Consider the following 13,706-nt stretch of genomic DNA (forward strand, 5'->3'; position numbering starts at 1 on the left):
ATTAGAAACGAATTTCCCAAATTTGAGAGAGGTTTTTCTCTAAAATTACCTTATCTAGAAAACATTCTTTCATTTTTGTAACAGGTGATATTTTTTAGGAGATACGATGTCATCTTCAACACCTATTTTCAGAAATTTGGCCCAAGTTTAATGTAACTGATTCTATTTTGAAGAAAATGGTTGAGCTGAATTCCCTTAGTACAAGGATGAGAAAATGTATATATTGTATGAATTTAATAGTGTAGGGGTTTGAATTTGGTAGAATTTTGGACTCTTGTGAATGCTTTGAGCATTTTTGTACACTCTTTTCAGGAGTTTCACTAAGGAATTGACCAGGGTTTGCAGCACTTTATGGGATTCTTGTGGCATCTTGATTTGGTATTGTGTTTTCTTCTGTAATTGCAAGTTTACATGTGATTTTTTATGTAATTATCTCTCTTTGCTTCATCTTAACTAAATCAAACAAGGATAAAAGGTTGAATACATTGAAAGTGCAGTGCTCTACCTAGGGTTTGTTTAGTTATCTATGTTTTCAGCTGTTTGAAGAGGATTCCTTAATTTTTCATGCCCTCTTCAACTCCTCACTTGTCTAAAGGCTCTCCATCTCACTCAATTTGAATTACGAAACCATTTTCCTACCTTGCCCCATAGAGATCTCTACAAAACTGAGCCTCATTCCCCAGACCCAAATTTGCCTTTCACATTTGAGCCAACAAAACATCATCAAATTCAATCAAACACCTCTGTACACATACCTAGCCTAAAATAAGTCATTACATTAGTCATCTCAAGCTTCATAGGCCATATTTTCTAAGATTGACAAGGAGAGAGCCCTCTTCCGACTTGGCAGGGCTAGCTACCAGGTTAAGCGTTGTTTGATGGTACCCTAAATCCTACCTTTCTCAGCCTGAGGTAGATTTAGGCACTAACACTATCCACAACGCTTGGAACTTTGTGTGCTTTCCCTTGTCCTCGTGGGCCTAATCCCACTTAAGCAATAGATCACCCACATCAAACTCGCGAGACCCTGCGGATTTTTTTTCAAACCACCTCTTGATCTGTGCTTGATGGATGGCGAATTTTTCCTTAATTGTCAATCTTTCCTCTTCCAATCTTACCAAGGTATCGATTCGACTTTGAATGGAAAGACACGGGGAGCCTTGCGACTCTTCAGCTAGTCTGAGGGTGGATAGGTACAGGTTGGGTGGCATAATGGATTCTTTCTGGTAAACTAGGAAGTAGGGAGATGTGTTGATTGATGTTTTGGGAGTGACCCGTTCATCCCATAGGGTGTTATTGAGGGTGTTGTGCCAATTCCTCTACTGCGAAAGCATGGTTTTCTTGATGATATGGATGAGTTTTTTTTTGCTTGATTCTACCAAGCCATTCCCTTGAGGATAGTAGTTGGCCGAATGTTTCAACAGAATGCTATTTTCTAAAGAAAAATTCGTACAATCTTAAAGACAAAAAATTAGTAGCATTATCAAAGACAAGAGAGGTTGGAACACTAAACCTGGATATAATGCACGGCTTAATAAAGGATAATACCTCATCGTTGTTAACCTTACACAATGGGATTGCCTCTCCCCATCGAGTGAAATAGTCGGCGGCTGTGAGTATGTAATTGTGTTGTTTTGACGAGTTTGTCATGATCTCCCCTATGATATCCAACCCCCATTTATGAAAAGGTTCCTCAACCGTTATTGGTTGGAGTGGGGAAGATGGCCTTGCTTTCCTGCCTGCATGTTTTTGGTAGATAGGACACTTTCGAGAAAAGGCATGAGCGTCCTTGAATAGTGTGGGCTAGTAGAAACCTGCCCACGTGATCTTATGAGTCGTGGTGTTGCCTGCATAGTGACCTCCTGCAAGTCCATCATGTAGATCTTTCAACACTCATTGGGCCTCATCATATTCTAAAAATCTTAGTAATATACCAAGGAGGTGCTTTCTGAAAAGGTTTCCTTGAACCATTTGATATGAGGCAGCCTTGAACCTGACGGTTCTCTTATGTTTAGCAGACATAGCTTCAGGTAAATATCCCTACACTAGGTATTGCTTTAAATCAGAATACCATGATGAGACATCGTGCGAGCTAAGGAGTACATTCTCGTACATTTCGATTTCATGTTCCCATCCTTCTGTCTCCTGGGTCGGTCGGTCAGACTCCGTGTTTTTATGATCGGCCGCTTCAATGGTCAGTTTACAGAGTCTGTGTCCTTTCACAGTGTGGGAGGGTTTGAATTCAGAATCATATTCTTGGAGTGATGTCATCTAGTTGGATCTCCTCTCTCCCAGTTCTTTTCGTACGAAAAGGGATCTGATGGCTAGGTGTGGGACAATTATTGTGACATGGTTTTTCAGGATGTATGGTTTGAACTGTTTCACTACTTTGTAGACTGCATATGCCTTCTTATCTATGTCCGGGTAGTTTAGCTCTACGCCTTGGAGTCCTGTACTCATGAATGATATAGGGCATTCATCGTCATCGCAGTCCTTTTGTGTAAGGAACGCGGCCAATGATGAATCTAAGGAGAAAGTGTATAAGATAAAGTCTTTGCTAAGGTCAGGGTTGGAGAGGGAAGGATCTTCCACGATTGTTGTCTTAATCCAATCAAAAGATTCATTTTCCTCTTGATCCCATTTGAATACTACATCCTTCTTTATCATGTTCTGTAAAGGTTTGACAATTTGCACAAAGTCTGAAATAAATTTGGGAAGAAAATTAATTTTTCCGAGGAAAGATTGCATACCTTTTTTGGTGCTTGGCTGAGGGATCTGTGTTATAGCTTTTACCTGGTCAGGATCTACAGTGATTCCATTATTGGTGATGATGTGGCCCAGTAGGTTCCCATCTGAACCCGTGAATATGCTCTTGTTAGGGTTGAGGGAGATCCCATATTTCCGACATCTTCTGAAAATATGCTTCAAGTGATGAAGGTGGTTACTCCTTTCCTTTGAAAAACGGTGACAACGTCAAGATAAACCACCACACTCTGACCCATAAGACCTCTAAAAGTGATATCCATCTCTCTCTAGAAGGTTTCCCCAACATTTATCAGTCCAAAAGGCATACGACGAAACACGAACGTCCCCCACTTTGTTCAGAATGTTGTTTTGATCTCATCCAGTTCGGCTACTAGAACCTGATTGTAATCGGAGAAGCCATCTAGCAGGGAGAATACTTCGTATCCTAAGACAGTTTGGAGGATTTGCTCCATGGAGGGGATCAGGTAGTTATCTTTGTCTGAGTCTCAGTTAAGGTTCCGGAAATCGACGCATAGATGTATCTCCTCTGATTTTTTCCGCACATGCACTAGATTAGATACCCATGTGGAGTGCCTGACCTTGAAGATAATGTGAGCATACAACAATTTCTTGAGTTCCTTTTGGATGAGGGGTTTTAACGCGGGATGCACCTTCCTCAATTTTTGCTGAAACAGCTTGGCCCCTTCTTTGGTAGGAATGACATGCTGAATAATTCAGGTATCGTACCTCTTCACGTCATCATATGTCCAAGAAAAAATATCACATTATTTTCTAAATAAGATAATGAATGCCTATCTTTCTTCTGGGGTGCACCCCACTACAAGTTGACATACTTGGGATAGACTCGGTCCAGAGGTTGATTTTCTCATGCAAGAGAGTTGAACTATGAGCTTTTGTATTCGGAGGACCTCTAAAATGGCTCTGGAGGTCGAAAAAATTCTCTAATTTCACCACCCCCTTAGGTAAGGGGTTTCCTTTTCATGAACATGCTTTTTCTTGTAGCTATCTCTCATGTTCCTCTTCGTCAATAGCTATTCCGCATTTGTCATGAATTCCAAAATCTTCTGTTCATCATTGAAAACGTGCAAGTTAGTTATGTTGTTGGGCATTGCCGGTTTATACATAATTTCAATAGAAAACCCGTCTCTAAGGGGTGTGAACCTAGCTGCAACATTAGCTAAAGTGTCAACAACAACATTATTAAATCTAGGAATGGAAATGATATTGAAAGATTTAAATGAATTTATGAGATGCCATACCTCTTGTTGGTAATTCTTGAGGTGCGGTGACAAATAATGAATGGTATTGCTTACCTGTCTTGTAATGATTTCAGAATCCCCAATAACTTTTAGGCAGTCTTCTTTCAGGTCAATGGCTTTTTTGAGGCCGAGGACCAATGCTTCATATTTTGCGGTGTTGTTGGTGCATTGAAACTCTAACCTGCAAGAGATCAGGAATCTGTTCCCTTTGGGGTCTAGCAAGATGCAACCTGCTCCTACTCCAGTGTGAGTTTTAGATCCATCATAATATAATGTCCATGTCTCAATACTAAGGGAAGGTAAACCTGACGTATGTAAATTTAAGGAACAAACTTTGCTATCAATGCTTGGGGTTTTCATGGGAATTTCAATCTAGGTATCCTATGGAACGGTTGATGGCTGGGGCTGATACCACCCGAACAGGGACTCTAGGAGGCACACTCACAGTTCTTGTTGGGCATAGCTGGTTGGATCATTAGAGCCCTCAAGGGTGGTTACGATGTGTTTCATACAAGGCTTGCTATTGACCATGATATGGTTATTTCTTCCCTTATAAGGTAGCCACAAGTGAGACCAGTCTGTGGTGAAGTAGCCCTTAAGGTTACAAGACCAATCTCTGCTGAGAAGAAGGTCATAAGCCTCTAGTATGTCTACGACTATTATGTCAATGCACTGGTGAACTTGAGAATAAGAAGATAACCGAATGATGACATTGTTTAATTCTCCTACAGTCGGAACTTGAGACCTGTCAAGTTGGATAATTTTGGCATCGGTCCTTTCTGGTTGAATATTTAGCTTCTTGCATACTGACTAGGGCATGATTTTGGTAGATGCACCAGAATCGACGAGGCAGTTGTGAACGTTAAAATTTAACATCTCGAAGGTTAAGAGGAAAGGAGGGGTCGAACCTCTCGAATTTGTGTTTGCGGCATTCACTATAGCTTGGAGGCCGACCATGGCTGGGGATCGGCCTGTAGAGTTCCCTTTGTTTGATGTGGAGGGTTTTGAAGTTGTAGGAAGGAAGGTGAAGGCCTTGGCCATTAACTCACGCTGACTAGCCAACTTGCATACCTCATACAAAGAGATGTTAGCTCGATTTTTCTTCAAATCTTCGATGATATTGTAATGTAAAGCTACGTATGGAGATTCTTGTGCTAAGTGCTACGTTTCCGAGGTGGTTTTAGCCATAAACCCTTTAGATGAATTTATAGGTGTGGGTGAGTCTCCTTTTCTACTGATTGGCGACTTGTTCAGGCTTACCTCATTCATCCCTCTAGGATAAGAAGTGGATGGTTGGCTAGTATTGGTGGGGGGAAGGATCTGTCGTAACAATGCTCTTTTCTTGTCTTCCACAGTAGAGTCCGACACAGTACCTTTACTCATGAGGTTGCAACTTTTGGGGGATCTTGGGGGGGCATCTCCAACGAAGGCCTCTTAAGCAGTGCACACTTCCCCCCCACGGATGACTTCGAAGGTTAACACAGAAGATGGAGTATCATTGCCCGGAGGGGAGTTGTCCTCTTCAGGATTGTTAGTATCTTCTTCCCCTTCCCTGACAGCTTGATCTTCTAATAGTTGGGTGACTACGACAGTCATGTTATGGAGCCTCTTTGGGCAGGTCTTCTCAGAGTGGGAAGCCAGATGGAAAGTGTAGAAGTTGTCCTTTCCTAGCTCCTCCACGTTGAAGGTTGAGTTGGATGTTTGTGACACTTTAGCATGGAGGTTGTTAGTTTTCCAGAGAAAGGGCTTAGTGGGATTTTCTCCTCTTGAAGCGTCACTGGTCCTTCTCTTTAGCTCAGACACTTCATTAGTCAATTGTTTTAGGGATTTGGCTAGCCCCTCGAAATCGAAGGAATCTTTGTCTTTATCTACGGTTTTAATTGATGATGCCTGATTCTTCTTCCCGGAGGGCTTTATATCTTCATGGGACTCATGCTCTAAGGCATTGATAGAAAGAAGATCCTTTTCAACTTCGAGCATAGTAGCAAAGTTCTCTACCAGGGTGAGTTTTTCTTAACGTTTAACGAACACAGCAATATCCCTGGGAAGGGCCCTGGTGTAGTAGTCAATTGTGATGGAATCATCAAGGGATACGTCCATAGGAAACTTATTCAAAATCATGGTGAAACATTGATTGAAATCTTTCACCTTCTCTTTCTTATGACATTTTAGTGTGCTGAGCTCGGTGAGAAGCATAGAAGGCATCTTTTCTTCTGAGAATTTTTCCAGGAAAGTTTTCTGAAACTCTTCCCAAGTGCAGATGGAAGTGATGGGTAGTGATCGATACAAAGTGGTCGCTTTATTTTCAAGAGTGTGTGGGAATAAACAACAAGCTACATCGTCATACTAGACCTTCATCATTTGTAAGGCTACGTAAAAATTTCTAATGTGGTCATCAGCTGAGGTCCCTTTGTCAAGGTCGAACTTCGGGAGGTGTTTCTCTTAATGGCAAGGCATGTCATGGAGCAAGCCTCTACGGTTCAATGGGGATTTAGCCATCCGGGCCAGAGGTGGTGGGAGACGATTTCCTCTAGGGTTGAAAAGGAGGCTTTGGTCATTGTCTTCTACTTCAATATCCGTGCTTGATCCCCCACTAGTGCAAGGGGGTCACCTACCTTCTCCTCAAGGCACACTGAGGTGACCTAAATCTTGAATATTTCTCACATTCCTAGTATTCCTCAAGTTTCTCAGGACATTCTGATTGTTGTAGAAGTTTATGCGGTCTCTAAGATAATCCCCAGTTCCTTGTCCTAGGATTTCTTGAGTGCCCCAAGTGAGAGGTTGGTTGTTAATAGGGGTCTCTTCAGTGATGCCTCCATTGTTCCCCCGCGTTTCTTCCTGGTATGACCCATGATTTCCACCAGTGAAGGTATTCCTAGGGTCACCCCCTTCATCTTTGGGTTGGATTTCCAACCCTTTGATAGATAGGCTCTCAACCGCATCTGCATAGTCATCGAACACTAGGCTGATTAACTGCGAGATAGAGTTAACAAGGACACCTTGGTGCCTGTGGAGAAGCATAGAGGTGCATGCATTGGATAGGGAGTTAGTGGCGGGAATGCATTTCAGACCCCTAGAAAATTGTCGAGTAATAGGGCGTAGAGCCTTGAGTTGTTCACTGGTGACTTCGAACATGGGGAGTTCTTCTCCCCCAGGAGTATCTTCAGGAGGGGGAACTTTGGGTTCCTCCTGGAGAGGCCTCGTGAAAGCTGGACCACAAGGGGGCTTGTATGGTATCTCAGGAGGTGTGGAAGGTTGAGGTTGGCTACTACCTTGATGGGAAATTTCGATGTGAGGGCGTGGATTAGTACTTGCCATGGCCCTCCTTATAGCGCCAAATCTATAGACGGGCTGGAATTTTCCACCAACAATCAAGGGGATCTTCTCGGTGTCGGTTCCCAACTAGAACCTGCACCTTTTGTGATAGGGATCCCTTCTGGTATGTAGGCCCTATTGTCATTCAGTTTTGTAGAGTTTGCTTCGGATGAAGGTGAAATGTGGACTTAATTGAAAGCATGAACCTCAATAAATAAAAGGAAATAATTGACAAATATCCTATGTCACATAAAACATGAATATCCAAACCATAAACAACATAAACCTTATGTAGAGTTACTGTTAGCAGGCTTTAGATAAGACTCATGTATTCTAAGATAAAATTCTTAACAATTGTAAATCAGATCACAACGATCAAACAATTACAAGCATGTGTGACTGTGCAGTCAAAATAGATTATACCAATACCAAAGAAATAGTTCACCGGCATGACTATAGAATTAGCGAATCAAATACCATTCATATGAAGAAACACAAAGTTTGGAGTATGAAACATCATGTGAGGAGACCGCGAATAAAATAGCTTTCAGGAAGATTCAATCCATCGAGTGAAGAAAATACTCATGGAATTAGCATATAAAATATTTGAAGAATCCAATAGTGGAAACGTACAATCACTCCTTGCATATATTAAAAGGACATAAATTCTCTCAAGCAATGTATATCTCCAAAAGAGTCCTTAACAAAAGGTCCTTTACAAATGAGGCATGAGGGTATATTTATAGGGTAAGAGTGACTCTTGGCCTACCCTTGACTCTTGGACTACCTCATGACCTTTTGCTTACCAGATGACTCGGGTATTCCACCTCGCCTTTCATATTCACAAAAAAATTTCAAGGAAAATTTTAGGGGCTAATATTCTCCCATGGGCTAATTTTCTATACTTTATCCAAAAAAAAAGGTTCGCTAATTTCCAATTTTTTGTAAAAATGATTCGCCCAAATTTTATGGAATGAAATTATTTTACCCTAAAAATCGCCAAATTTTTTTTTATATAGACTATATAAAAATATTATAAGTTTGAATATTTTTACAAAAATATCTCCAAACATTTTATAGATTTCATATTATGGACTAGTGGGATTCGCCAAGGTTTCTAAAGTTTAAGTTAAATTTCCATCGTTAAAATTTTCACTGCAAAAAATGACCTTTGGCATTCTACATGACCTTTCACATTCACAAGGTGTTCTATGCTACTATAGAAAAATGTCACAAAAATAGCTATCAATCTAATTCACTAATTTAATAATGGCAAGTTCTAGAACATCAAGCCCGAGTTGTTCCGTCAAATATGTGTGCCACAGGTTGTATTCTGTTGTAATGGGAGTAATCTGTGGCTGGTCTTCGTCGTGTCAGTGCAGGCACTCGAGTCCATCTGGGATGAGGGTGTTCCGTTTGGCATGCACCTAATTATTGAAGGTTACCAGTTTGGTGTAGAGCCTCACTAGTTCTACCACATAATGCGTGATATTATATCTGGTGATTAGCATGTCTTTTGTACGGGTTGCTTGTTTATACATCTCTACAAATGCCTATACTTCCTTGGTGATCTCATCCTACTTCCTTAGTTGTCCAACTTTCCCTATTGAGGGAACTCCATGTAACTGGATCACTGATTCCAAGCCGATGAATAGATTCCTGTAGTATGCCAATACCCTCTCCACATCTTTGGTTAATTTGTCTTTAGATTGAATTTTGATGCAGATTTTGCCCTTAGTATTTTGCATGGTGATCCAATCATTCTTAGGGACCATCGTCAGTGCTCCAGGGTACTTGACGAACCATTCGTGTATCCTATCCAAAGCATTCATAGCCTCTTTAAGCATTGAAACTCTTTCTTTTGTGTGGGCTTGGATGGCCACGATGGGGGCTACAATGTGGTGTAGTTCAAACATCTCCTCATAGACTATTGCCATGGCCTCCCCTAGAGTCTCTGTTTCCACTTCAATTGTTGCTTGGAATTCTGCTGCGCTTGTCTGTACTAAGCAAAGTGCCATGTTCTCTTCCTCCATATTCTTCTTCTCCTGTTCCGGCATGGTGGCCCTTTGTTCTGATGCATAAAGCATGTTCTGCAAATCTGCAATATGTTTTCTCATTCGAACCACATTGTGTTCAGTGGTGGCCGCAAAAGCTCTCCCGAGCGAGGCGATCATTTGAGGGTTTGTTGTAATGTTAGGCACGATATCCTTGGTCGTGGTTACTGACAGGGGCTCGGTTGGGTTCCTACTACAATATTTCTTCCTTTCCTGAATGATCTTGAGGTTTATTTCATCGAAAGTGATTCTAGAAAGATCTAGGACCTCCTCGTCCTGATCCTTTGAGATACCCAGATCTTGGAGTGGAAGGTGTCTGCTAGTGAGGGGAGTAGTAGGAGGTACATATAATGGGGGAAGCTCACTTTGTGCCATGCCTAGGTCAGTCGTTTTGCTAGTTTCCCCTTCTTCACTTTCCCCAGCTTCCTTTTCGTTGTCCCTCCTAAGCTCTTCTTCCCGTTGCTTTTTTTCTTCCTCTGCTAGTGCTCGTTTCCTCTCTAGTTCATCTTCCATGTTCTTGAGCTCTTGTTCCAACTTCTTGTTCTCCTCCTGCCTTCTCTCCTAGGTTTCCTCTTCCCGTTTTTTCTTCTCTTCCTCTTTCTTCTTTCTTCTTTCCTCTTCCTGCTTTTTCTTCTATGTTTCTTCTTACACTCTACTTTCTTCTTGCAGTTGCTTTTCCCGCAACTGTCTCTCCTTTTCTTTCTCTTCCTACCTTCTCCTTTTCTCACTCTGGCTCTAGTTGTTGGGATCTTGAGGTTGTTTTCTCTACAACTCCCTTTTCCTCTTGAGCTCTCACTTCTTCCTTACCAAGCGGCCATTTCTCTTTTCTAGTGTAGAATCCTCCTCCTCATTGTCTCTCACGGGGTCTTCAACCTCTTTCCCATTGCGCTTCTCAAATTCCCCAATGCCTATTGGTGCCTCGTGCTTCTTTTTCTTCATGGCGGAATATCTTTCTTTGAGGCTCATGTCTTCTTGGGAATCGTCATGGGGCTCATCCACCGCAGCCCGCTAATCACCTAGGATGAGTTTCCTTGTAGTGTTATACCAGTTTCTAACCCCGTCTTCAATATCCATTTTGGTATGAGAATAAGACCAACTAAATTTTTCCTTTTTGCAATGGGCAACCACGACTTTCTCCGGATCATATGTTTGGTATTTGAGTGTTACAAAATGGCTTCCCTTCAATGTCTTGTCCTTTGCCTCCACCTGTTTGAAATTTTCTACCACGTATGCTCCGATGGTGAGAAGGAAGGCAGGCGAGGGTTTCTTTTTTCCTTTGTTCAATATCTTTGAAAGCCCTCGCGTCATTTGATAGCAGACCTCTCATAGTATTGTCTTGTCTATGGCAAACCTAGGTAGGGCATACAAAGGCTTATGGGTACCGAACACTCTAATGAATGTTCCCTCCTCAATGGGAAACCAATGTGCTACCTTGACAACTATCTTCATAGCCCTCTTATACATGCATTGTGGTTATTCCCCAAATAGTAGTTGGTACAATGGGTTGTTGAAAGTTTCAAAGATTATATCTAGCATGCCTTTTTAACCCGTGTCCCAAAAAACTTTGTAATGGTTGTGCACGGGGTTGGCTGTCGACGAGTCCTAGTTGCAGCTCCAGTTCTCGAAGTAGCATCTCGATCAAACAACGTCGAGGAGGTATGATGACATATAGAATTCTGGAGGCTGTTTTAGTTGTGGGAACTTGGAAGCTGTTATGTTTGTTTTCAAGGATGAGCAAAGGATTCTTGCCCAATTAAAAATGGTTCCTCAGGTGGCAACGGCTTATATGAGGGGAACCCAGGTGCCATAGAAAATGTCAGATTCTGGCTTGCCATACAAATGGCACATCATTGCAACAATTAACTAATATACTTTTCGCAATCCCTATGTTTTGTAAGCCCGATCTATCTTGACCCGGAACTTTGAAGGGTCTTGCCACTATTCCCTTAGGATGTCCTTCGTTGGAGTCATGAACTCGGCGAGCCACCTGGTATTGAAAACCTCTTGTTTCTCAAGGATTCTATAGTAGGCACTGATTTTTGCCAAGGAGATAGCAGCTATTGGTGCCCCATCATGGCCCCTGATCGTCCAGGACTCTATGTCTGTGCATTGCAAGATCCAGTCAATGGTTTTTGAGCAAGGGAAGAGTGGGGGTTGTGCTGCTACTTTGTGTAACGTCGACCTTTTGACGTGGAGGTACACTTGAAAATCCTCTTGTGTCTCTGGGATGTATGACTTTGCAAACTCCACGTCAATGATATACCCGAAGAGCCTTGTGGTTTTACTGATGTTGTAGGTAATGTCCCTAAAGATGGGTGGCTCCTCTTTTGGATCGGCCTCCCACGACCCACTTCCCGAGGCCCCGTGAGCAACTTTAGAGGTAGGGATAGCCATCTCATCTTCAAAAGAATAAATGGATATGCACTCTAGATCTACGTCACTTGGAATTTCAAAAGCAGAGTCCCACGATGAGAGAGACAGCATGAAAATAAATTCAAACTACGAAAAAAAGGTTGCAACAAGTGAAAGGTGAGTCGCAAGGTCGCAGGTCGCAAGTCAGGGAGACTGGTCGCAAGTCACAACACGACAAGGTCGCAAGGTCATGAGGTCGCGAAGTCGTAAGGAAAAGGATATCGCGGCTTTAAGACACGCTACTTAGTCTTAGCGAGCATCAGGGAAGGCATTGAAATGGCCTTAAGAGTTCAAGGTCTCCCTTGGATGATGAAATTCGTGCCTACTGGTAAAAACAGGAGGTCTAGGTCAAGGCAAAGGCCAATGTTTGTCCGGGTAGGGAGAGAGTAGCCAAAGCAACTGTTTTGGGCAAATGATGAAGAAAAAAACAAAGTAAAAGAGTTAAAACCCTAGGGCAAGGGGATGCCAGAGTTCAGGGAATGCATACAACAACACTTGGAAGAGAATCATGACTGCTGGAAGGTGAACAGTTACTTACCTGGAGACAAACGCATGTGTGAACCCAAGTCGGAGGATTTCCTAGCTCTTCGTGCAACCCAAGGAGCAGTTACAAATTAGGTTGGAGCAAATTCTTTATATAGTTTTGGTTGCACGTGTGATGTCGCATGGGTCTGTTATAAGACTTTGCGACCTATGCGACCATGTGACCGGGTAAGTCGCAAAGTCACAAGGGTCGCATAGTCACATCCATGAAAGGGAGGCAACGGTGCGACCTTGTGACCTATTCAACCTTGTGACCTGGCAGGTCACGAAGTCACAAAGATCGCATAGTCACATCTATGTTTACGTGAGGACAGCGTGACCTCGTGACCTACGCGACTCAAATGGATGCAAGGTCGAAAGTGTCGCAAGTAAGTACAAGGAGGAAAATGCGACTGCATGACTTGTGCAACCTGTGAGTCACATAAGTTACGATGGTTGCAAGGCTTAGGCTTAGTCGCATTCTGACGCCACGACCAACTGACAAAGGCAGGAACTAGTGACATGACCTTTCTTAGTAGAAAACTTATACTTTTCCTTAGGTTCTTTGAGATTGTTGAACTCTTGAGCAGAACTTGGCAGGGTCGGTGGCTCCGCCCAGTATAGGGGCTCTGAAAATTTCAAGGTTCCTGGAATTTTGGAGGGGTTGTTGCAGCAACTCCAATAATTGGCGATTCCTTGGGAGACTCCAGGATCTCTGACGCCTCCGGGCCTAGCTTAAGGGGACTTTAAGTAAGTGTGTTTCATGGAGCTGTGGGTCACACTAATGGTATTTGGGCCTCCACTTCGAACTTGGTCGGTTGTCCCAGCCTGCATAACATGGTCTTTACACACGAGATAGAGTATCACCTCCCGCTGTCCTCTGAAAGAAAGGGGAAGTTTAAGCTACACTATGAGCTTTTGAAGTTTTCTCAGTATAGCGGTCATGGTACTCTGGTGTTGCTTCGCTTCTAGCGAGCCTGAATAGTACCCCAGCGAAGTCACTACCTAGAAATCACGAACGTTTCTCCACTTCCAGTGAGCCTGGTGAGTACCCCAGGGGAGTCATTGCCTGACCTATTTTCATAGAAAGCCTTTCCCGATCCTTTAGCCCTTCTTATGAAATGGATGGAGGTGCTCATTGGCACTTATTTATCTATGCATATACACACTTATTTGGTGGTGGGTTAAAGCCTGGGCAGACGAGGGATCCTGACTTACTTGACTTGCAAAGAGGTTGTTTCTGGTTTTTTAGAGACCTTATTGTTTTCCTGAGATATATGTATGCTCAAGACAGGTTTCTTCAGTTTCCCCTTCATTCCCAAAACCACATATGAGCTAGAACAATTCAGGACTTTTAAGCCATGTAAGCAGTTGGGTC

The sequence above is a fragment of the Pinus tabuliformis genome, chromosome 7, assembly GCF_031772625.1.
Source record: "Pinus tabuliformis cultivar Carrire ecotype Pingquan chromosome 7, CPIR1, whole genome shotgun sequence".
Taxonomy (NCBI): Eukaryota; Viridiplantae; Streptophyta; class Pinopsida; order Pinales; family Pinaceae; genus Pinus; species Pinus tabuliformis.